The 25,038-nt window shown below is 52.3% G+C and overlaps 1 pseudogene; it reads right to left on the bottom strand.

Moving 5' to 3' along the window:
* Positions 1-140: 140 nt before the first annotated feature.
* On the bottom strand, positions 141-24,781 carry LOC124673267 (annotated as a pseudogene).
* Between the last annotated feature and the right edge of the window lie 257 nt (positions 24,782-25,038).

Here is a 25,038-nt window from a genome sequence, read left to right as displayed (position 1 = left end):
TTTGGCAGATAATCACTACTCTGAACAAAATTGGCATTTCAGTACTCCTTCAGTTAACTGTTGCATTTCAATTTTGACTTAGTGCAAATGGCTGAAACAAGGATGGCATGGTTGTGCAGAGCGAATAACTCCTGAAACTAAGTTGAGAAAGTTGCGCTGATGCCATATTTTTGTAGCAAACAAGTTGAGCAATTCGAGCGGAGGAATTGTCGTTTAATTGGACCGGTGAAGGTTCAGAGAAACAGCATTATATCCAATTTAAGGCTTGATCATGCAGGCCTGTTATCCCTGATCGTGCAGGCTCGGAGACTATGTTGGGTATCGAGCTCCTGAGCATCGTCATCATTGCAGCGACGGTGATCGCGAGGCACGAAACCCTGCGCGTGATCACGGTGGCCGAAGCTGCAGTGAGCAATTACATGGTTCTCCAAGTGTACGAAACAATGCTCCATATGAAGTTGTATGAGTGTTGGCAACATTCAAGTTGTTCATTTGTTCATAATATTTTGAACATCATAAGTCTTGGTCTCTTCCCGTTCATCACGCTTGTGAGCCAGTTGACGCCAAACATCAACGTTGAGGCAATTCTCGATGACATGGGCGCTACACAATGACTTGGCAATTTCGCGGATAAGGACCAGGCCATAGGATAGCGCCTTTCTGAGTGGCGCTATGCTAAGCAGTACAGAGCCTAGGGCATCAGCGCTACATAACCCAAGGTGGGTCACTGCATGCCCTGCGTCGCCACGCTGGCAGAATGTGTGGCGCCACAGTCGCATCTACGCGATACAGTTGAGCATAGCACCGTTCAGTCATGCGCTATTTAAAAGGATTAGTTCCGTGAAATAGTTTTGGCTAGAGTTTATTTTTCGAATTTGTTTCAACTTTGGATTATTTTTTGTCGATTTTGCCGGTTGACTGGATGCTAGTATGGTAATGCTGAAATTCTGTTTATTCAATACCATGTTCTTCGGATCTCAAAAAAAAAAATCAAGTTCTTCGAAGTTATAACTATGCTTCTAAATCAAGCGAGATAGCCTTAAAAGATGGATAGTGCTGAGCGTCCCCCGGGGGATTAGATTTCCGATCCCCCGGGTCCGCATCCGTCCGATTGAGGCGAGGGATCCGTTCGATCTGCTACCGGTCAAACCTGGCTTTCCTTTTCATCTAGGTGGACCCAGTTGATGTGGCTTTCTCTCACGTCGCTTTCATCTCTCTCTTCTCTCGCTGGCTCGGGAAAAAAACCCACCCGTACTCTCTTGACGTTCCGACGACATGGCGTCGCATCACCGCCCCACTCCATGTGCACCGGCGGCCGTCGCAGCAGCGCCGCCCGACCGCCGTTGAAGCATCGGCAGCCAACCTTCGCAGCAGCTCCACCAGCTCCATGTAGCAGCTCCATCCGCCCGTCGTAGCATCGGCGGCCGGCGGCCGACCTTCACAGCAGCACCGCCAGCTCCATGTAGCAGCACCTCCGACCCGTCGTAGCAGCGTCGCCGGCTCCATGTAGCAGCGCGGCCGGCCCTTTGCAGCAGTGCCGCCCTCTCCATGTAGCAGCACCTCCGACCCGTCGTAGCAGCGTCGCCGGCTCCATGTAGCAGCGCGGCCGGTCCTTTGCAGCAGCGCCGCATGCTCCATGTAGTCGGAGCCGCCGGCCCTTTGCAGCAGCGCCGCTGGCTCCATGTAGCCGCGCCGCCCGCTCCATGTAGCAGCGCTGCCGGCCCTTTGCAGCAGCGCCGCCTACTCCATGTAGCCGCGCTGCCCGTCCTTTGTAGCACCAGCTGCCGACCTTCGCACCAACGGTGGCCGGATTTTGGAGCAACAGCGGCCACAGTTCGTAGCAACAACGACTGAAGTTTGTAGCGCCCGGCAGCAATGGGCGCGGATGGCACTAATGGTGGGCGCCTCCGATAGCAGCGGCGAGCGCGATGGCAGCAACGGCGGGCTCCGCTAGCAGCAACGGCCGGCGCGGACAGCAGCAACGGCCGCTGCCGACGGAAGCTCCATATCGACAGCCGTGACGCCCGCGCTGACTTCCGGCGACCCCCGTTGAGGCGGTCGAGCCAGCATCCTTGGAATCCAGTGGCGGCCGTCCAGGCAGGGTGCGGAGCGCGTCGCCGAAAATTCGGGCCTGGGCAGAGGTCGCCGAAGACGACCGCAACCCCATGGGAGCAGTTGGGGAAAACGAGATGCGAGACGGGGCGGAGGGACGACGGCATTGCGGCGGCGCTCCGGTGATATAGGAACTACGGCAGCGCCTCGCTCGAGCGAGTAAGGAGGCGGAGTAGGTAGCAGAGAAGGTGGAGCGAGCGGGTCTGTGGGTGGAGCTGGAGCATCGTCGGTCTCTGCTCGAGCAGAGAAGAAACGAGAAGGCAGAAGGAAAGGATACGTGCAGTTCAGGGAGAAGATAAGGTGGGCCTGCCAAAGGACACGGGGCGCTTAACGGAGGAGGACGATCGCTAGACCACGATCCCCCGGGGGAACACAAGTATTTTCCTTAAAAGATTCTCTTAAAAATTACTCAGAATATGTGTTTGTCAAGCAGAGTATCAATCTGTTAAAATTACTGCCATTCAGTATATAAGGAAACTAATCACCTAAATTTGCATGATATCACCGGAATTACTTGCCAATATTTATCTCTCTGTTCTGTGAAACAAAACACCATGAGGTAAATAAGGAAACTGCTCACCCAAATTTGAAAGTAGAGAGCAGCTAATTTCATTTTTAACTGAGCAGCTAATTAATTTGATGGTACCTCTCCTTCTTCATTGGCGAATTGACGGGAGTAGCATGCAGGAGCCGCCGCGCGCAGCAGCTGCTTCCTCTTTGGCGAAGGTGAATGCCCTCGCCCGCCCTGGAGTGGCGGCGGACAGCGAGGAGGTGGATAGGGGCAGGCATCTTGGAGAGGAGAGGAGCTGGCGCCCACGGAACCACGGCTGAGCTCCTGCCGCCTCCGCGCGCGAGGCCTGGTCATGGCTGGCGACCCCTGCGATGATGGCCAGCAGAGCGGCGGACGGCGGGTGGAGGTGGAGCTGCTCACGGTTGCCCCTGCGCGCGTGAGCACGTCACGGCTAGGGTGCCCCTCCGATGACGAGCAAAGCAGCGGACACGGCCACCGGAGGTGGAGCTGGTCACGGCTAGGGAGCAGGCAAGATCGTGCAAAGGGGTTTCGGTAAAATGGCCATTATTAGTTTAGAAAAATTCGGCTCTTTTCAGGACGGAGGTAGTAGGTATGAATGGCTTCAATTATCCATGAGTTCGCTAGCAAAGATATACAAGTCCCTAGCTATTTGTCGTGTGGAAAGAAGAAGGTTCGTCGAAAATGTTAGCTGGTGCATTTTATAGGGATTTACATACATTTCTCAAGATCAAGGAATCTGATGAGTTCCTCTTACAATGGTTTGTATGGTCAGCGCGCGCGCCGTGGTTCCACCATAACATGACATTTTGCAATGTAATAATTCACGCGCGCGCAGATATGTTTTATGTACGCTCCAATTATCGAGCATCTCCAGCCGCGTCCCCCAAAGCGTCTCTCAAACCGCGCCGGATTGAGCGTTTGGGGGACGTGTTTTGTTCGTGCCGCCTTTCGGGGACGTCGCTCCCCAGCCGCGTCCCCCAAACGCCGCCCCCAAATGAATATTGGTGCATGAAAATAAAGGTTTTCATTCAATTTTGATTATATATTACAAAGTTTGAATGAAACCGGCTAGATTTCATCTAAACCTAGACTACTGACCGTCCGGCGGTGCGTTCGATGGCCCCGCCCCGTCGTCGCCTCCCCTACGCCGCAGCTCCTCCTGCGCGCGCCTCCTCTCCTTGCGTTCGGCAGTGGCCAGACGGTGCCCGCTCCCGCCGCGCGTCCTCCTCCCTCCGCCCTCCCTGCCGGGCCGCCCGGAGGGAGAGCTCGACGGCGCGACGAATCTGCGCGCTCTTCGCGGGCACGGGCGTCGTCCCGGAGCTTCTTCTCCGACTCGAAGGACTCGACGAGCACGCGTTGCTGATCGGCCGTCCTCGTCCGGGTGCGCTCGCCGTCGTCGTCGTCGTCCTCCCGCCTCGGTCTCCTCGCGCTCGGCCTCTCCTCCTCCATTGGCGCCTCTCCTCCACATCTGGTGGCGCCTCCATCATCGCCGCCAACCGGTCCGCCCGCCTCTCCCCATAACACCTTCGAGCCGCCGCCTCCCGCCGATGACGCTCCTCCGCCGCCAGCCGCGCTAGCGCTCGATCGACTCCCGCCGCCGGCGCTCTATCGCCTCCCGCTGTTCACGGTACAGGCGCCTCGCTCATCGCGGCGGCGCGCGGCGCTCCTCAGCCCGCGCTCGCTCCATCTCTCGCCCGGTACGGCACCGTCGCGCCCTCTGTCTCGTCGAGGCGTCGGACGCCGCACGCGGTGGCGTCCTCGCTTCTCGCCACGCTGCACTGCCGCCGCGGCCTCGCCGGCAGCGGGGCCATGGGCGCGAGCGCCGCCAGATCCGCCGCGTCCCGGCTGGCGGCGGGCCTTCGCCGCATGTGCCTCCGCCGGCTGCGGCGGTGTGCACGCCATCGCTCTTCCCGGGCCGCTGCGAGGGTCGGTGTCGACCTGCGTTTCCGGGACCGCAAGTGGAGGGACGGCGGTGGAGAAGTGGCCGGCGCCGGGCGGTTCGCCATTGCTACTGGTGGTGGAGAAGACGGCGGTGGAGCGACGAGGGCCGTGTTTGTTGCCGGCGGGGTGTGGTGGCTACCGTTGAGCCGGGAGACCTTTTATAGACGCCGGCGTCGGGAAGAAAGCGTGGAACGAGCGAGAAGAGGCGGGAAGATCGTGCGGAACGGGCGGTGGCGTGCGAACGCCGGTGACGCGTGGAGGCTGCGCAGCACCGACGAGACGTCTCGCCTGCCCCTCCGTCGCCATTAAGGCAAAGATGCCGCCGTGTGTCACTGCGCGCGAATAACTTTCATCGCGAGGTAGGCGACGGTTAGGTTAAAATTAACTGTGCCGCTGACGGGTCGGCCCCGCCACTCCCCGCCTCGCTTTTCGTTGTGTACAGCGTGCCCGGTGTGTCCCCTGTGGGACGGGGACGGGCTCGGGGCGCCGGACAAAAATGGGCTTTAGGGGACGCGGCTGGAACGGTTTTTTTGTCCGGCGCGCCCCAAATCCCTTTGGGGACGCGACTGGAGATGCTCTAACGCGTTCGATTTTGGCACATCTCATAGTCATTGACAATGTCTTTTCCGGATCTTCATTACCATATACAGTATTTTATAAATGATCACCATATATGTCAGCTATATTTGAATCAATCTTATCACTAGATGTTTTACTTCAACATTTTTTTCACCAACATATCCGCAACAAAGTGCGGGAGGGAGATAATCTAGTTCCTATCAATTCTTCGGTTTTCAAGACCAACTATTTCAACCGCTCAGACATCCATCCCTGTGTTCTGAAAGCTCTGAGCTTTCAATTGCTTCCAACTAATACTGAAATCTCCGTGTCCCAACTGCAGCCAACAGTATAATTTCTTGATTTTTCACTTCCAAGCTAGAGAAAATGATGATGCTGATTCCGGCCACTGCACGAGATCTACAACCCCATGTTGGTCTTCCTTTGACCGGCACAAATCCATGTGGCAGAGAGAGCAAGCAAGAATTCTGTCACTAACCCGGCAAAACAGCAACGGAGGGATGCATGACATGCCCATGCCTAAGAGCCACGTGGGCGGACGCGATGGAGGAATAGATTCTGTTGCCCATATAGTACGTATTGCCACCACTGGATTTGAGTATCTCAGCACACAGATTCGGGAGAATGAGATCACAAGTAGAAGGGATCATATCCTTACTTATTATTTGGTTATGTTTGTTCATTATCTGCTAATGCTTGTTCGCGGATACAATATTATAGGAGGAAAGATGCATGCCTGGCCGGCATCGCCGACCCATGTAGTCTGTCAGTAGCAGCATCCGTTTAGGAGGTGCCATGCATCTCTATTTGAATCCATATGGAAAAGAATTTCAAAATGGCGGAGTCTTCCTAGATGCTTCACAGAAAAGAGAAATGATTTTGGGGAGAGAAAAAGTTTTCATGTGGTGTAACTGTGTAAGCACATTATATTATATTTAAAAAAATTATTCACGTCTCATAGAAGCAAAGCAATGTTCATTCATAATATTATAAGAAATGTTCACGTATTTTAAAAATCTTGTTCATGCATGTTTGAATGTAAGTAAAACATCCATGTGTTTGTCAAAAAAAAAAAAAGAGTACAATGAAACAAAAAAAAAGTGGATAAAACAGGATGTGATTATAATTAAGTTTCCACTTTAGTTTCTAGGAATATAGTTTGCCGGATATATAAAATGCATATCTTGATGTGTATGCTAGTTGGTTGCTTCTTGCACTTGATAATTATTTTCAAAATTGAATGTATGCAGTATGTAGCCTGTTAGTTGGCAACTTCTTGCACTTGATAATCATTTGCAGCAGCAGGGGAGAAGTAAAGCTGGGGCTGGCCAGGATACTCTACCACTTGTCAAATTTTCGAACACTCTTGCTAAATGCTAATAAACCTATAATAGATCAACTGGATTAACTACTGCTTTTATTTCCTAAAGATAAACTGTGCTGATCTCCCCTGTAAACAATAGGTAAGGGCATCTCCAACGGGGCGACGCAAACGGACACTGAGCGACCGTTTGCGTCCGCCGTGACCGAAAATGCATCTGGGCCCTCCTCCAGCGTGCCGACGCAAAGTGACCGGGCCATCCGCGGTGACACAAACCTTGCCCAAATATGCGCCAGGTTTGCGTCTCCGTGGTCGTGCCAAGCGTCCTTCTTTTTCTACCCGGTCCCGCAAGTTAGGGACAGCAAAATCGACCGTTTCGATTTGCTTCTTTTTTCCCTTCTTTGCTGCCCTAGTGCGACGCCACCACCCAACCCCACTCGCTGCCGTCCCGCCGCATCGCCGTAGTACTCACCGTCCGGCTCGGTTGTCGCTGCGCGGGAGAGCAAGATCGTACTCGGGGTTGGCTCTGGCGCGGACATTTCGGCTGTTTTGAGGCCAAACGTTGCCGGTTGCGCCGCCCTTCCGCGCCGCCCACGACCTTTTCGGTCAATTGCGCCGGTAGATTTCTTCTCCTGTTTTTGGCGCTATTGTGCGCGGCCATTGATCCACAGTTCGTACCCACGCAGATGGACATGTGACAGATGCTGGAGAAGTTCCGCGCGGAGGTCATTGACTCCTCTTCCGATGAGGAGTCCAATCAGTCGACGCAGACATTGGCAACTACTGCGGCCTCCATGATCCACGAGTTCACTTCAAATGAGGGAGGGGCTGGTGCACCGGGGCTCACAAGGATTGGACACCACTTTAGAATTAATTTCCTGTGAGATTCTGATTTTGATAAAGTTTGAGAGCTCACCCAGCCCTCCAGGTCAGGTAGTTTGGTTGATATTTTTATAATAAAATATATATACTTTTTATCACTAGAGTTTTCGCTATTTCTTGTGCAATGTCACCTACTTAATTTGGGGGGTGGGGGTTGGGGGGTGGGGGAGAGAGAGAGAGAGAGAGAGAGAGAGAGAGAGAGAATATGGTGCTCCTTAGTTTGAGGAAGGCCACCATCAATTCCTGAAGTGCAAAGCCATATTGAACGTTGCTGGTATGCACTGGGCTTGGAAGACATTTTATTGACTTGCTAATCTGGTTTTTGAACGTTGCTGGTATGCACTGGGCTTGGAAGACATTTTATTGACTTGCTAATCTGGTTTTCTGCTATAGGCATACTCACATCCTTGTGGAAACTGCATGAAGCTTTTGAAGAACTCTAATCAATGGTAATTTTTCCATGGTGGCTTTGATAAGATAATATGAACAAGCTTCCCGAGTTAGAAAGGTAGTAAGACACTAAGTTGCCGTGTCACTATGTGTAGTCATATTGCAGAGTACATGAATCCATACAAGATACAACCGAAAGGCAATGAACTATGAGATGGAGGTATGGTGCAAAATTTGAAACGACCGACTGGTAGTTGCTTTACATGTGTGAATGTGTTCTTCCTGGACTTGGACTTCACAGCCATGATATTGTAACTCGTAAGAGGTGACATATTTTCTGAATCAACTAGCGTTGTGAGAGTTGTTACACAGGGGGGAGAGAGAGAGAGAGAGAGAGAGAGAGAATATGGTTGGGGGGGGAGAGAGAGAGAGAGAGAGAGAGAGAGAGAGAGAGAGAGAGAGAGAGAGAGAGAGAGAGAGAATATGGTGCTCCTTAGTTTGAGGAAGGCCACCATCAATTCCTGAAGTGCAAAGCCATATTGAACGTTGCTGGTATGCACTGGGCTTGGAAGACATTTTATTGACTTGCTAATCTGGTTTTTGAACGTTGCTGGTATGCACTGGGCTTGGAAGACATTTTATTGACTTGCTAATCTGGTTTTCTGCTATAGGCATACTCACATCCTTGTGGAAACTGCATGAAGCTTTTGAAGAACTCTAATCAATGGTAATTTTTCCATGGTGGCTTTGATAAGATAATATGAACAAGCTTCCCGAGTTAGAAAGGTAGTAAGACACTAAGTTGCCGTGTCACTATGTGTAGTCATATTGCAGAGTACATGAATCCATACAAGATACAACCGAAAGGCAATGAACTATGAGATGGAGGTATGGTGCAAAATTTGAAACGACCGACTGGTAGTTGCTTTACATGTGTGAATGTGTTCTTCCTGGACTTGGACTTCACAGCCATGATATTGTAACTCGTAAGAGGTGACATATTTTCTGAATCAACTAGCGTTGTGAGAGTTGTTACACAGGGTACAGTGGATCTACCGCGGCCATCGAACGGAATCCCTGTCACTGTTGGGACGAGTGATTGGACGTGACTCATGTTGTGACGTTTCCGATGTCCAAAGCCTAATTTGCAAAATAATCGGATGGATGCGGGCTGTTAAGTGCAAAATGACCTAAGATTGAGCTGACACGAAGGATTTAGATCGGATGACAGCATTTAATGAGGCGGGCTTGCTCTGCATAATAGAATTTGTTCAAAAAAAAAAAAGATCGGATGACTGCAAATAGAAGGATGCCGGGATACACAAAACTAACGGATTCATAAGATACGACGGCAACTTTTAGTATTGGCAATTTAATGTAGCTTGTCACAAATGCATAAAAAATCCTGGACTTAACGAAACCTAGTTGGAACAAGTGATGTAGCAAGTTTCCTATGAATCAGAGAAAAAGTGCAAGTTCTGATTTTCTTAAGGAAAGTTTTCAGATGTATACAGATAATAAAACAAAACGCGGGTTGGAAAAATAAAGTAGTCTTGAATCATTCATTGTTCAGTGGAAGCTAGTGTAAAATCTATGATCTGACATTCACCAGATAAGAATCTTGTATGCTCAATCCTAACTCCTAAGTAGGAATGTCACAAGACATTATGAGGTAAAAAATAAGAACCGTGAGGCTGCTTTAGATCAATTTTCTGTTGCTGGAGATGAGTGAGGGCTCTGGCGACAGCGAAGGCGACGCCGCGTCGCCGTCGCGCGACCTCTCGTCGGCCGTCGCCAGCGCCCGCCTGCCGCTAGGATCCGTCCGCATGAGCCTTCTGCTTCCACCCACCTCACATGCGCTGCCCCTGCTCCAGTCGGCTGCGTCGCCCGACGCTCGAACCGTCCCCTCGACGGCGAGAGCCACGGTGGCCGGGGCTCCTGGTGCCGAGCTCCGCCCTTCCCGCGCGGGCAACTGCGCTGCTGTCCCCTGCTCCTCAGCCTCCGTCGACCTTGCGCAGGAGGTCCCTGTCGTCCCCAAAACTGCCGGCGCGCCGTACTCCTCCCCAGGTGCGGCTTTCTTGGACTCAATGCTCTCCCGCTTCTTCTCCATGGTTGCTCGGCCGATCGCTGGTATCGGTGAGGTTGCTCATTTCTGGATTACCCCGGACAGTCGGTCACCACGTTTTAACTCCTTTTGTGTGGCAAATGCCCTCAACTTCCACTTCACCGCTTTCCCCGACGCTTTCTCTGTTGTCTCCCACGGCTCCGGCGTGTTCTCTGCCGCGGCGGCTCTCCCCTGCATCAAGGCCTTCATCGTGGCCACGCGGGCGATCAAAATGGGCCGCGCATGCTACAGGCTCCACCGCTCCAGGGCTGAGGCAGCGGAGGCGGCGGCGCGTCTGCCGGCCTGGCCGCCGGTCATGGCCATCGTTGTCCATAGCGGCGACGAGGGTTTCTCTCCCGCCCTGGCCGCTCGGTCAAACGTCCAGAGCGTGGACTCCGCTCCCCTCGTGGACGCTGCCCGTTTCGGCCCCTGTGCGCTAGTGGGCCTGGCCCATGGGCCTCTCTCGACCCCGCCCGTTTTGGAGGGTGAGACGCCCTCTTTTGCCCTAGTTGACCAGCAGGTTTCCCCTTCCTCCCACCGCGGCGCCCCCATCCCCTATCACCACGATAGCTCTGCTCCTAGCCATGCCCCTGCGGGACAAACCCTGCTTCCTGAGCCCCGGATTCCCTCTGTGGCCTGCCCTTGCCCGCCGGTCGCTGACCTCCCCCCTGGTGAAGATTCTCCGCCAAGTCGCGTCCCGTCGCTTGGGCCTCTTTTTCCTGCGATCTCTCCGGCTAACCGGGGCGTGCACCTGGTTTTCGCCGCCGCGCAGTTCCCGGATGCGGCAGACGACGCCCATCCTCCTGCTCCGGCCGCAGAGCACGCCTGCGCCCCCTCCTTGGCCAGATCCTATAAGGAGGCCCTCATGTCCTCGTGCTCCCCCACCAAACGCTCAAGTCCTCGGCGCCTCTTCTTCTCGCCTATCAAGGGTCGCCGTCTCTGCTTCCGCTGCTTAGCACCGGCCGCTGAGCACGAGGTCGCGGGCTGCAGAGATCCAATCAAGTGCGCGGCGTGCGGGAGATCCGGCCATCGGCGACGAGGATGTGAGTTGCCGCCACTCACCTTCTCCCGATCCGTCCCCTCTCTCCTGTCCTTGGCTGACCCCTCCCTCTCTGGCTCTCCCAGGTTCCGCAGCTCCATGGACAGGGCATCCTCGCCCTCAACTCCGGCGGCTCGCAGGCTCCAACTGCTCTCCCGTGCTCCCACGCCTTACCCCAGGGGCCCAGCCCTCGCCGACCCCGCCTCCTCTGAGCTGTCCTCTTTTGGGGCGCGCACGGACGCTGCCTCCGCGGCGGCGGCCACGGAGCGGCGGCCTCTGCACCGAGGCCCCCCCACCTTCTTCCCAATCCCGCCTCGGATGGTCACACCAACCCCGCCCCAAGATCGTCGCGGGTTCTTGGGCTGCGCGCTGCCCCAGCGCCCCCCTGCAGCTGAGGTGTTCCTCCCGACGGACGGCCTCCAGGGGACGGGGCGGTATGCTTACGCCCTGATCGAGCCCGCTGCTCCCTCTCCTGGCTACCTCCTGCGGCGTGCGCTGGAGGAGCGTGCCGGCAACCCATGCGTGGGCCTCGCCGCGAGCGACTTCGGTGCCATGCTGCTGGTCTTCAACTCCGACGCAGGCAGGGAGGCCACCTTAGGCTTGTTCCCCCTCTCCTTCGACGGCCACGAGATCAGCCTCGTTCGCCCCGAGGAAGGGGAGAACCGCTCCACCTCCGCCTTCCACTTCTTCGCCCAGGTGTCCGCTACTGGATTCCCGCTGGAACATTGGAGCGAGGCAGGGATTCGTGCGGCATTCAGCCCCATTGGGAGTGTCTGCTGCATCGACCCCCTCTGCCTTGATGGGCGGGATTTCTCTGCGGTGCGCCTGGTGCTCAAGCTCCTCGACTCGCCTGACGCGCCCCCGCTCCTCTTCGTCCGCGACGCCACCACGGGCAGCTCCACGGAGGTGCGCATCCGCACCGTCCGCTCCTGGCCTTGGGACGGGGACAGCTCCTCCCCTCGCAGTGGGCATTTTGAGGCCTGGGCTGCTCCTCTCCCCCGCGATGCCACGCCTGGCCCGCGGCTTAGCGACATCGATGAGTTCTCCGTCCCTGGAGAAGCCCCGCCAAGCCCGCGCGCACCTCGTCAGCAAGCCTCGTCGGTGATGGACCTTTGGGGGCGCATCGTCGAGCGACGCCGCTCCGACATGGCCCGCGCCAGCGCCATGGACGACATTGACGGCGTGCCGCGGGAGGGTGACCACGCCCATGCCCCGGTGCGCCTCGGCTCGCCGGTGGAGATATGGGACCGCATCCTTGCCCGTCGCCTCGCCACCCAGTTCCCCGAGTCCGGTTTGGACGCTGACCAGGTGACCTCCCCTTCCGTCTGCCCCCATAGTTGTTTCTCTGCTCTGCCCCTCTGTGACCCTCCGCAACCTCTTCTGCTGCAGTGGTATGACACCCTGGCCGTTCCGGCCACGCCCCTGGTCCCCTCCGACGACGACGCCTCGGGAGAGACTGACGTGGCTGCCCCTGCGGTGGCTGTGCACGGCTCCGCCGTGGCCCTCCCTTCCCTGGGTGCCCTTCCCTTCGACGACCACGAGGACGCTGTCCGCAAGCAGCGGGTTCGCCGTAAGCGGGCGGTAGACTCCGCTTTCAAGGCTCGCCGCAGCTCCCGCCTTGCCTCCAAGGAGCCTGAAGAATTCGTCAGTATGCTGGCCAAAGCTAAGGCCGTCAAGGCCTCTCGCTTTGATCTCTCTGGCAGCTCCCTGCAGCTCCGCGCCGCGGCTGAGGCCGCGGGATTCATGGAGGACTCTGACCCTGGACCTCTGCCCCTCCCACGTCTCCAGCTGCTGGGGGCGGCGTGCGGCGTCGACCCCGGCGCCATCGCTACCCCAGACGCGGTGTCATCCCCGTCGGGATGATGACCCTCCACCGCTACGACGCCCCCCCTCAACGGTTGCTGCTTCCCTTGGTGACCGTTGAGCCCAGGCTGCGTTTCTACCCTTGCTGTGCAAGGATGTCTGTTCTGAGCTGATGTTTTAGCTCCTGTGATGTTTTTCCTGTTATCCTTGATCCCTTAGTTCATCCCTGTGCTCTGCTGTCGGGCCTTAAGCCCTTCCTGGTTGCAGCTAGCTCTTTTTCGGTTGTTGGCTCTGGTGCCCCAAAGTTGTATCCATGATGAGTGCCAATCTTATGTTCCTTGTTGAGTCCTGGAATGTTAGAGGGCTTGGTGATCCGGATAAATGCGGCGCCGTCTTAGCTGACTTAACCTTTGCGAATCCAAAACTCCTGGGCCTTCAGGAGACTAAACTCAGTCAGATCTCCCCCTCCAAAGCTGCGTCCTTTCTCCCTCCCCATCTTCGCACCTTCTCATCGGCGGATTCGATTGGTTCCTCGGGTGGGTTAGTCACAGCCTGGGACCAAAACCTCTTCACCCTAGATGCCTCTAGTTCGTCTCGTAGCATTCTCTCCCTTGACCTTGCGCTTACTGATGACGGGAGCCTCTTCCGCTTTACCAATGTCTACGCCCCTTGCGACCTAGCCGGGAAGACCCTCTTCCTTCAAGACCTTCTTACCCACTCCCCACCAGACAACACTCCGTGGCTTATTGCCGGCGATTTCAACCTCACCCGCGACCCCTCTGAGCGCAACAACGACAATTTCTCTATGCAGGAAGCTGAGTTGTTTAACGACTGTATTAACTCTCTTGGCCTTATCAAACTTCCGCTTAGGGACCGTCGGTTCACGTGGTCAAACAAAAGGAATAACCCAACCCTTATTCGTCTGGACCGTGTCTTCATTAACCAAGCCTGGAATGCTCGCTTCCCCTCCTCGTCCTTGTCCTCCCAAGCCCGGGACACCTCGGACCACGTCCCCTTAGTGGCTAGCATCTCGACGGCTATCCCCAAGCGTGGTTTTTTCAGGTATGAACAATCCTAGGGGCTCCACTCCTCCTTCCGTCAGACCATCGTCTCGGCTTGGGGGTCCACGTCTCGGAGGGACCCCACTGCGCAGCTGGTCGCTCGCCTCCGCCTTTGCAGATTCAAGTGTAAAGCTTGGACGAGGCGTATCTCGCCGGCCGCCCAGCGCGAAACAGACTGTCGTATCCTCATCAAGCTCCTCGACCTTTTGGAAGAGGGGCGCCCCCTCTCGGCCTTGGAGAGCAGGCTGCGTACGCTCACGATGGACGCCCTCCATCTGTCTATTAAGGAACGCTCCCTCTACTGGAGGGCTCGAGCCAAGGTTAAGTTCGCCCTCGAGGGGGACGAAAACACCAAGTTTTTCCACGCTTCTGCCTCCTGTCGGCTTCGCCGCAACGCCATCCCCATCCTGGTCGTTGACGGCACGGAGATCTTCGACCATGCTCAGAAGGCCGCTGTCCTCAAAACCTTCTACTCCGGTCTGCTTGGAACGGTCTCCCCTACCTCCTGGAACTTCAATCTCTCCTCCTTGTACCAGGACCCCCCCGCCAATCTCTCCCACCTCAGTGTGCCCTTCACGTACGCCGAAATTCGAGAGGCTTTCGCCGCCATGAACAATATGTCCAGTCCTGGCCCGGATGGTTTCGGACCCTCCTTCTTCTCCACCTTCTGGGACACTGTCTCCGCGGATGTGGTTAAGGTCTTCTCCTCCTTCTTCGACGGCACGATTGACCTGTCGAGGATTAACCGCGCCTTCCTCGTTCTTCTTCCAAAAATCGATTCTGCCTCTCACCCCACTGACTTTCGACCCATCTCGCTCCAAAACTGTGTGATGAAGGCCATTACCAAGGTCCTTACGACCCGTCTTAAAACCGGCATCCACAGACTTGTTGACGCTGACCAAACTGGCTTTCTCTCTGGGAGGCGCATCTCCGAGAACATTGTCTACGCGGCGGACCTGGTTCGTTGTTGCCACACTCGGAAAACGCCCGCCATCGTGTTCAAAATCGATTTTCGCAAAGCCTTCGACTCCGTCAACTGGGCTAGCCTCCTCTCCATCCTCCGCGCTCGAGGCTTCGACGACCTCTGGTGTGACTGGATGTGGCGTATTCTGGGCTCCGGACACACGGCGATTCTTCTCAACGGGGTCCCTGGCGACTGGATTCGCTGCAAAAATGGCCTCCGGCAGGGGGATCCACTCTCCCCTACCTCTTCATCATCGTTGCTGACGTTCTTCAACGCCTCATTCGCAAAGCGTGGGCTGAGGGCTCGCTCTCCCACCCCATCTCACCCACTACCCCCTGCCCCGTCCTCCAGTACGCGGACGACACCCTGATCCTCTGCAAAGCCGAGGATGGTGCGGCCGAATGTCTCAAGAAAGTCCTCGACGACTTTGCTGCCGCCACTGGTCTTGCCATTAATTTCCACAAATCGTGCTTCGTTCCCATGCATGTGGATCCGACCTTGGCCGCACATATGGCCTCTACACTCGGCTGCCCCATCTCCTCTTTCCCCCAGCCGTACCTGGGGCTACCTCTCTCCCCCACTAAACTCCAGGCCTCGGCCTATGCTCCCCTCCTTCTCTCCTTTGATCGTCGCCTTTCTGGGTGGCGAGCTCACCTCCTCTCTGCTGGTGGCCGACTTGTCCTGTGTAATGCTGTTTTGAACAACCTTGCTACTTACTATATGTGCTCGTACTTGTTACCTGTGGGGGTGTTGGAAAGCATTGACAAGAGACGCCGCGCTTTTTTCTGGACTGGCAAGGACTCCTGCTCTGGGGCTCGGTGTCTGATTGCTTGGGATAGAGTGCTTCTGCCTAGGCAGGAGGGCGGTTTCGGTATTAAGGATCTCCACCGACAGAACAGGTGTTTGCTGCTTAATTTTATTCATAGGCTCCATGGCCCTGACTCCCTTCCTTGGAAGGACTGGTTCTTTTCTCACACAGGTCGAGACCTTGGTGACTGCTCCTCCGCCCCCTCCTTCCTTGAGAGGATTGTTGCGGAGTGCCTCCCCCTCTACCGTGCCATCACCAGGTGCACGGTGGTGGATGGGAGATCGACCTCCTTCTGGCTCGACAAGTGGCTGACCGGGGGGACGCTGGCGACGCGTTTCCCTGCCCTGTTCAGCCACTGTACGCGCCCCCACGCCTTGGTGGCCTCGGTGTCTTCCGGGGGTCTGCACCTCCAGCCTCGCCTCTCGACGGCGGCGGCGGGCGAGCTCTCCCAGGTTCTCCGCATCATCGACGACACCTCTCTTTCGGCGGGGGCGGACAGGCGCGTCATCGACTCCCCCTCTGGGCCGGTCTTCAGCTCGCGTGAGGCCTACAGGATGCTCTCGCCTAGCCGTCCACCTGATACCTCGGCTTGCACGACCTGGGGGCTTCGGCTCCCCACGAAGCTGAAGATTTTCGCGTTCTTGGCGGATATTGACAGACTCAGCACCCGGGCGAACCTGTTCTACAAGCATTGTGCCCCTTCGGCGATCTGCCCCTCCTGTCCGGAGGTGGAGACTGGGCGTCACCTCTTCTTCCTCTGTCCGCCGGCGGTGGCCCTTTGGAGTCGTCTGGGTGTCTCCATCCCGCCGGGGCTCGCTTCTTTTTGGGACCTGCCTGCTCCCATTCGGGTCCCTGCCAGTGCGTGGCACTCCTCCCTCGCCGCTCTTCTATGGTCCATTTGGAAAGCGCGGAACGACCGCGTTTTCAATGGACGTGACTCGACGTTGGCCTTGGTGGTTCGGAGGGCTTGTGATGACCTCGCTGTTTGGCGATGGCGCCTTAGAGTGGAGGAGCGAGCACCTCTCGACAGGCTACGCTCATACTTACTTACTTGTGTTGCTTGACCGGCCTGCGAGTGGTCGGCAGTGTACATCTCTCCCCCCCCCCCCCCCCCCCGTGTACTTCTCTCCACCCCCATGTAAAGATGGATTGACTGCCTAGTCATTTCGGGAAATAAATAACAAGCGGTGGGGTTTTCCCCCCCGTCATTCCTCGAAAAAAAAAGGTAAAAAATAAGCCACAGCTAGCATCAGGTTTGGCAGAGTAGAGTAAAGGGGGCCGACATTGCTGACCTGGTTAAGAAGTGAAATTACACAAGAATAGCGAGTCACCACTCATTACAGTGTAGCTGTTGCTTGTTCCCTAAACAATCTCCTTTTCAGCATCAGCATCATAGTCTGGAAGACTCTGCAGTACCTAATCAAGAGCAGTAATGGCTGTCAAGATCTCAGAGAAAGGAATGTCAGCTCATAAGAAAACAAATTGAATAGTATATTCATACCTCATACAAGTACCACGAGATGTAGGCATCAGTAGCAGCATACTGAAGTTGCTGTTTTGAGAGGAGCTGAGACTCCCAGTTTCCCATTCTGATGTTGCTAGGGTTCGGCAACTATAGACAGGAGGTTGCATGCGAAAAAGAGAATTGCAACATACTAATCTGTTAGCGTTGAAAACACTAAACAAGCAGAAGACTGTAGGCCAAAGAAGCAAAGCATGCATCAGCAACAAACGAAAAATCGGCTAAACATTTCTATTGCATTTCATAGACGCTCCAGAGTTCAGTCTTCTAAAATGTTATTAACCAACCAGAAATTGCCTCAACCACACAAACATGGATCAACAACCAAAAGAATTTCTGTTCAATCATTTATTGTGAAAAAAGCTTCTATTTCATAGGCATATATGTGTTTCAACTACTAAATAGTAATTGACTAGCGTCATTTAGCCAACCATACATTGGTGTGATACATAAAGCACAAACATGAGTATCGGCCTGAAGACTTATGGGCAAAGAAAGCAGACTTATGGGCAATAGAAATTACCTCTTTACATGTGATCATTTCAGTTAATGCGGCAAGGCTCCATCTTCTATGAGGCCCAGCTAACTTGACATTTGCAATAATCGACAAACCTATCAGTGGTTGTACAGAGACATCATAATCATTGAACATTTTCCTTGCATCATTGTCGTCTATACATACTCCAACCTGCATAGACAAGAAAATAGTACCTTGCATGACCCCAGAAAGAAAACAATCCTTTTGTGGAAAAGGGGGTACCAATCATAAGGGGAAATGAGCAAAAATCCTTCTATGAGGAAGATATAATTACTCACTTTAACGGATGAACTTTACCCCAAGAGAGACTTCAGTATTGGAGGTACTCCGGAGTTGAAAGATATGCATGAGGTAACAGTGAGTTCCCATGCATAATTGCATTAGAGCGACCTAGCTTACATGGTGGTTCACCTGCAAAGCCCACACTCAATAGCATGCCTTATAGGAGGTAACTTATAAAAACATTCATCCAACAGCATTATTTGCAGCATTTTTTCAGTCGAAAGGGATTGAGAATGCGGTTAAATAATAGGTTATGCGGAACAGCAACCTCTTCTTGGAAAGGGTCTCCATTCGAGATCGAAACCAAGGGAGACCGTGCCAGAGGCCTTCATTCTATCCATTTTGCATACAATTTCCGCCGTAGCTATCTCCTCCACTTCAGAACGTGTCCCGCAGTAAACTATCTTGCCGCTGAATGCTATCTGTTGGTGCCTGGCCTTCACATTCCCTGTGGCGCAAAATCAAAGGGGGGGCAGGATTATGATGTCAATTCCACAAGAAGATTAATACAGATAAACTACATCTAGCAGCTGATAGACTACACAAATGAACCAAGCAGCCCATCCATATGGATCCTATCCTAGTACTGCCGATAACGAACTGTGCCCTGAGAACAATAGAAGCAATACTCACAAAAAAAACGTATCAACGCAAGCAATTTACAATCTGGGTAGAACAATTGTTGTTTAATTTGGCAAGAAAGAGGATAGGGATGGGAAGAAGAGAGGAGTCGCACCTCGACAACTGGGAGGTGACAGGACCGACAACCGGGACAGTCAGTCATATTGTCGGGGCCGAACTGGGCCGGCGGAGTTGGACCAGTCGGGGGAGGCGGCGGCGCTTGGCGGACTCGGCAGCGTACGCGGCCTCGATCGATGGCCTGGAGCTCTGCTTCGGCCGCGGCGTCCCAGTTCCACGGGCAGGGCCACGGGGGAGGCTCGCCAGATTCCATGGCGGACTCGCCGGTTGCCTGGTGATATCAGGAAAAAAAGGTCAATGCAAAAGCCATAGGGAGGGAACACATTCCGTAGGATTCTTTTCTTTTTCTTTTTTGAAATGAAACAAAGATTCCATTATAGATACTTATGGTTAGTTCTATAGTTTCCACAATGCATACGAGCCGAGTGTCATGGATTATTTTTGTGTTGTCGGTTAATGGAAAGAGTTAATTGGAACATTCTTAGGTGATTTTATCTATGAATGTTGATTCAGTAAGTTTTTAATTAAGATTTTGTATCCTTTGGAACATGTATGATCATAGGTGCTGCTGTCTCAACTATGTACTACTACAATCTCAAGCTGAAACATCTGTCTTTTGATATGCCAATGCTCCATTATGACCTAGCACTGCTAATCCAGCCTATGCCGATGCAACATATTTGTATTATCAATATTATATTCCCCATTTGGCTGGTAACAGTTCTCCTGATAATCATTTTCCTAAGTGCTCAATTCATTCCTATAAACTGCTACTTTTTATATTTTGGTTGTCTAATTCTCATGAATGAGCTTCGTTGCTTCTCCAAATTAATCCTTTTCTGAAGCGTGTTGAGGCATGGAAGAAAGAGACTGTAGTCAAAAGGATAATGTTTCACAATTATCTCTTCATCTTTATAAATAGTAGTTATACATCTCCTTACTAATGTGAGCAAATCCATATATTATTGGAAATCAGTAAGAGTGCAAAAAAGAAACAATTGATGTAGCACCGGATTAGTACTGACTACTTACACTCACAAGAGATAACTCATTTACAACATGAAATATATTATATTGTACGAAAATTTCTTACGCTTACGAGGACAAATCATTTAGTCTAAATTTATCGCCAAAGGTTATGTTTTTTTGTTCATAGATTAGGCTACGGCCACCTGAATAATCGGCCTCGATGGCCATGTAGGTAAGATGTGCAATAATACTCAGGATTTTATTCTTTTGGAAACTTGACTGTTGTGTTGTTTATTTATTTTTCTCTAGCACAATACGATGATTATCTTACTGCTATTATGTTCTCTTTTTTTTTGCGAATCTACTGCTATTATGTTCTACAACCAGTTCTTTTGCAGGCTATCTGATATTTCAAATATTAGTTTGTTAGGAGTCTAATTTAATAATATAACTATTATGTGCATAATAAGCGATTGCGCCACCCATTGTTCGTGGATGAACAAATTATGTTTTTTTAGTTTATGGTCACAGGTAACTGTCCTCTTTTTGTCTCCAAAAGTTTTTGTATCAAGATCCATTAAAACTTTAACTACCATTTGTGTTGTTCTTTGTTAAATATTTAAGGGAGAAGAGTTCCGATACCCAACTGGCTGCACATGCATATATTTTTTTATTGCTGAAGAACATGCATTTATCTTTACTGAGATGTTCATATTTCATTCTTGACCAGAGGATCCCTCTGAGATGTTAGTATCATTTTGGTACTAGGGTGATAATTTGCAAGCCCGGCCAGCTTAGTTCTGTGTTGAGGCTCCTCCTAAATTTCCTTCATGTATGTATCTTTTGTCTACGTAAACATGTAAAGCTCGTGTGGCACTTAGTTCAGGTTTGAGATCAAGTGCCTTGGATGAAGTTGCGTGTGCATCACCGCAGGATGGACCGACCAGTTGACCCCAACCCATGCTATCGGTGGCCACATGAGAGAGGCAGATATGGCATGCACCGATGGTCGTATATATGGGATGGGGAAGAGCTTGTGGTCACGGAAAGAAGCAAATTAAATCCGTCGCGTGTACGCACCTACACCCGCTGAACATATATATGCACGGTCAGATTATAGTCGATCGCGACGTGTCCTCGCCAATCGTTCCACTTCCATCCGAATGACGGAACGCACTGCTATATATATATTGCTCCACGGCTGCTTCGGCGCTACAGTACAGTACAGTACTACAGTAGTATATTTCTGTGCATTATTCGACCTGCCGATTGCATCTACTCGATCCAGATTAATTTCTAGGACCATTGTCCTGATTTTATTACGGCCGGGGCGGGATGTGTCCATTGTATTTCGCTGCCAAAAATCACACCTCTTACGTACGTGTACGCATATGGGAACTTGGCAACGGCTCCGTCTACCTCGATCACTGTGTGTGGCCGGTTACATGCGTGCGGTGCGTAGGCTCACACGTCTACCTCGTTGATCATCACCTCAAGAAACAAGAACGTACGTCGTCTACCTCGTCAAATATTCCGCCCGGCCGGCCGCCCTCAGTCCTCTGGCCGGACCACGTTGCCACTAGAGACGGATCCTCACCTTTGGCTGCATGCTTCCAAGCAAGTGTGTCGTTAAGTTTCAACAAAACAAAGTCAATGAATCAGATGACCTTACTACTCTCCGTTTTTTCGCTCGGAGTATAGTTAAACTAATTTGCAAAGTTTCATTAAAAATGTAGAAAGATATTCGTACATGATATTTGAAAATATACTTTATGAAGATTCTAATAGTATATAATTATTGCTGTAGATTTAATATTTTTATCATAAATATTTTCTTCGTCTACTTTGCCTTTGGCACCTCTGGAAGCACCGGAACGTGGTTGTTTTCAACGGGCTCCTCCCTAGCTCTCCATGGTTCGCAAACACTATTGGGACGATGCGGTTCTCTGCCGCGCTCACCTCTCGTTGGAGCACCGCGCCGACGTCGACCTGTGGCTCACGTACCCGCTCTTGTTCGACTGTGACCCCTTATGTTGTTCTTGAGCTCACCCCCGTGCGTGGGGTGCTGCCTCCCCTCCCCTTGTAACCTTGCTGCAAAAACCCTGGGGATTTTCACCCTTGTTCTTGTGATGAAATGAAAAATGATTCAGGTGGGAGCCTTTGTGCTCCTCCCGGTGAACACTCAAAACAAAGTCAGAACGTGAAGTAATTAACAACAGATGTAGTAGTGTACTACTCCCGATCCGATGGTAAATGAAGATCATTCTAAATGTCTTCGTAGTGAGACTTTGACCATCAATTTCAACCGGATGTGCCGCTTTGCATAAAAGCAGTTACAAAGATACATAGAAGATGAAAGTTGGGATCCAAATTTAAGTAGTCAATCAGCCAAGAAAAGCACACCGGCAGCGGGCTGAACCAGCGCACTCGACTAATATTTTATTAGCAGCATGTCAGGACAGCACGCGATAAGTACCTAGCCTAGTAGTTGTGTGCCGGGTATGGATGGGACAAGTAGGACCTTACCACTTACCACTAGCGAGGTATCACTCGTGGGTAAGAGCCCGTGACTGGCCGGTAGTCCAATTCTACACGCGAGCGGTAGGCTATTATGTACTAGCTAGTGCAAGTTTCCAATTCAAATAAGTTTCAGAAACCAAACGAAGGAAGAGAAGAAGATGCCACCAACAAAGACTGCCGTCGTGGCGTCCACACCAAGACAACAATATCCTGAAGAGAAAACGGCATCCACAGAACACCAAGTTGCCCGAATGTGCACTTTACTCACAAAGGCGCGAGAGGGGTGCACACATCACCTGTAGGATGAAATGACTAAGACTAAGTATACCTACAGGAACTCGAGAATGAGAAGTAATAAAGTTTTATGTGGTATTTTGCAAAAAGAACTAAGTGCCACGTGTGCAAACTAACCGTTTACATGGTGGAGGGGATTACCATGGCCACCAATGGCAAAATGTTCCTGACTAAAATGCACCTTCTGACCACTTGGTGTATCAAAAAAGGTCAGATGTCTGGTACATGGGCCTGCAATGACAGTCAAAAATAGGAGAGGAACTGCACCTTTGCGATGGAGGCACACAAGCGGAAGAATCAAAAGTTGGATCGAAAAGGTCAGTGAGGCGTCATAACTCGAGTCAACGCTCGGTACCTGTGTGGACGAGAGCGGGCTTGGTTGATCCATTTTAGGTTCACAAAGTGGCATGTCGGCTGGCCTTGCATGGATGTATCCAGATACGCCCAATCATACATGTATATGAACAAGAGAAGACCAACGGGAAGGTGGCATAAGGCTAGTCATAGTGGTAGTATCATAGCTAGTATCATGCAGATTGGTCCCACAAAAATGCTGATGTGGCAACTAATTAAGGAGGAGAGAGGAGATTAGAGTAACATATGTAGATACTGTATCATAGCGCAAACAACGAGAAAAATTAGTGCTAAACAAATCTTGTACACAAATTTACATTGAGATTCTAAAAAACAATAAATATAGTATGACTATGATACTACTTCATGATACTACCCACTGTAGAGATAGTATCATGTAGTAGTATCATATGCATGATACTACTACATGATACTTACCACTATGAGCAACCTAAGTGCAAGCAACCTTGCTCGATGTCGTGCGTTACACTACTTGAAACCTGATATGATTCTCAACACTCGTTGGCGTTGAAAAGTGGCCATGTCAGAATGGCAGTGTTTCGGTTCGCTAGCAAGGTCTTCTTGATACTCTCCCCACCTAGGACAATCATGCCGAGGTTGAAAGCCGTTTTCCTAAATATCCAACTTGTGGGTAAGCTAGTTGACAAGAAGGGTGATGTTACAAACACAGTGTGAGATGTTGCTCGACAGCATCAGGCAAACGGAGAAGAAGGTCGAGGAGAGTGAGGAGGCACCTAGCTCAGATCGTCGGGGCCAAATGGACTGCCTGTAGAGCCAACCATAGAGGCTTAAACCGTCCATTCTCTGCTTTGAGATTAGTGCTGCTTTTGACATTTATATAATATATAAAAACTAATAATTGAAACGCAAGTGAAACTTTTGTGGAACTAAAGTGATACATGGATGTGAAACTTTTGCTGACATCATTGGGGTTTGTTTCACAAAAATATTCGTGTTTCAGTTATGTTTCAAATATGATTCAGATTTATTTCATAATTTAGTGTAAGGATTGGTCCACATAGCTGTTGTCACTGCTAATGTCACTCATGTAGGTGTAGTTGGCTTTAAAAAGAGATTTTCAGGCCTAAACCCTATTATTGTTGTGTGAAGCATGCCCGCTGGATGATGGCCTACAAATAGACGCCATATTCTCGTAACGATGGACCAACCCCTCATAATTCTCTCCCCTTTCCCTTCCTCGCTACTCGTTTATCTCTATGGTTCAAAATTGTATATGTGAATGAGAGGTATGAAGTGGACTAGAGAGAACGATGAATTGTATCGGTAACAGGATTATATTGACGGATGGCCGAGCATGGAACTGAGTAGGATGGGTGTGTTTGCATCATGCGAGCTTGGTTAGGGCATCTTCAGTGGGCCGATGCAAAACAGACGCTAAAATTGACCGCGCGATCGTCTGTGGCCCGCAAACACCAAATCGGTTGTACATGGACGTAGTGACCGTTTGCGTCAGGGGTATGTCCAGCAGGTCGACGCATTTTTTCCACTGGTGGCGAGCGGTTTAACATCCTGTTGAGGCATGCCGTCGGCAATTACCGGTTCCCACGCGAGGGCGGTGGTTCCTGCGCCCGGCCAATAGATTGGCGCGGTTCACCTCTGTTTCACGCGCGCCGGAAGCTGCTTGCACGCAATCGGCGTTTCCCGCCCTGTCGTGGCTATATATGGTCGGGGACGACGGGCGAGAAGGGCACACCTCAACCTAGCCATAGAAATCATCCATGGCTGGGCACGACCGCACCTGAGCTCGCCATTTCCGGATGGCCCATGCGCCTACCTGGATGATGTGGACCTCGCCTTCCTCCACTCGACGGATGCGTCCGCGGAGGAGCAGACGACCGCCATGTCGAGCAGCTGGAGGCGGAGGTGGGAGAGGTTGCGGAGGCCAGGGTAGCGGCGGAGGTGGCGAAGGCCAGGGCGGAGCCTAACATGGCCGACCTCCAGGCGGAGCTCGCGGAGGCCAGGGCGGAACTCGTGGTGGAGCGGGCAGTGATGGCAGCGACCCCGACCGTCGACACCGTCATCCATGTCGTTGATGATGACATCAACTTACTCCCCGAGGATGAGGAGGGCGAGGGTGCGAGCGCTGCTCGCGTCGTTCGAGGGCCTCCCTCGGGACACCGGTCAACGTCAAGCTCTAGCGGCGAAGACGCAAGCTCGCGGCGATGCGCTCGACATGAGGCGGGTGTACGTGCGCTCCAGGGGACGGAACCACACACGGATCGACCGGGAGAAGCGCGACCTGGAGGAGGCCATCGCGGCGAGGGATGAAGCGGTGGAGGCAG

This window comes from Lolium rigidum, chromosome 7, assembly GCF_022539505.1.
Source record: "Lolium rigidum isolate FL_2022 chromosome 7, APGP_CSIRO_Lrig_0.1, whole genome shotgun sequence".
NCBI lineage: Eukaryota > Viridiplantae > Streptophyta > Magnoliopsida > Poales > Poaceae > Lolium > Lolium rigidum.
This window is presented reverse-complemented; position numbering and strand designations above follow the sequence as displayed.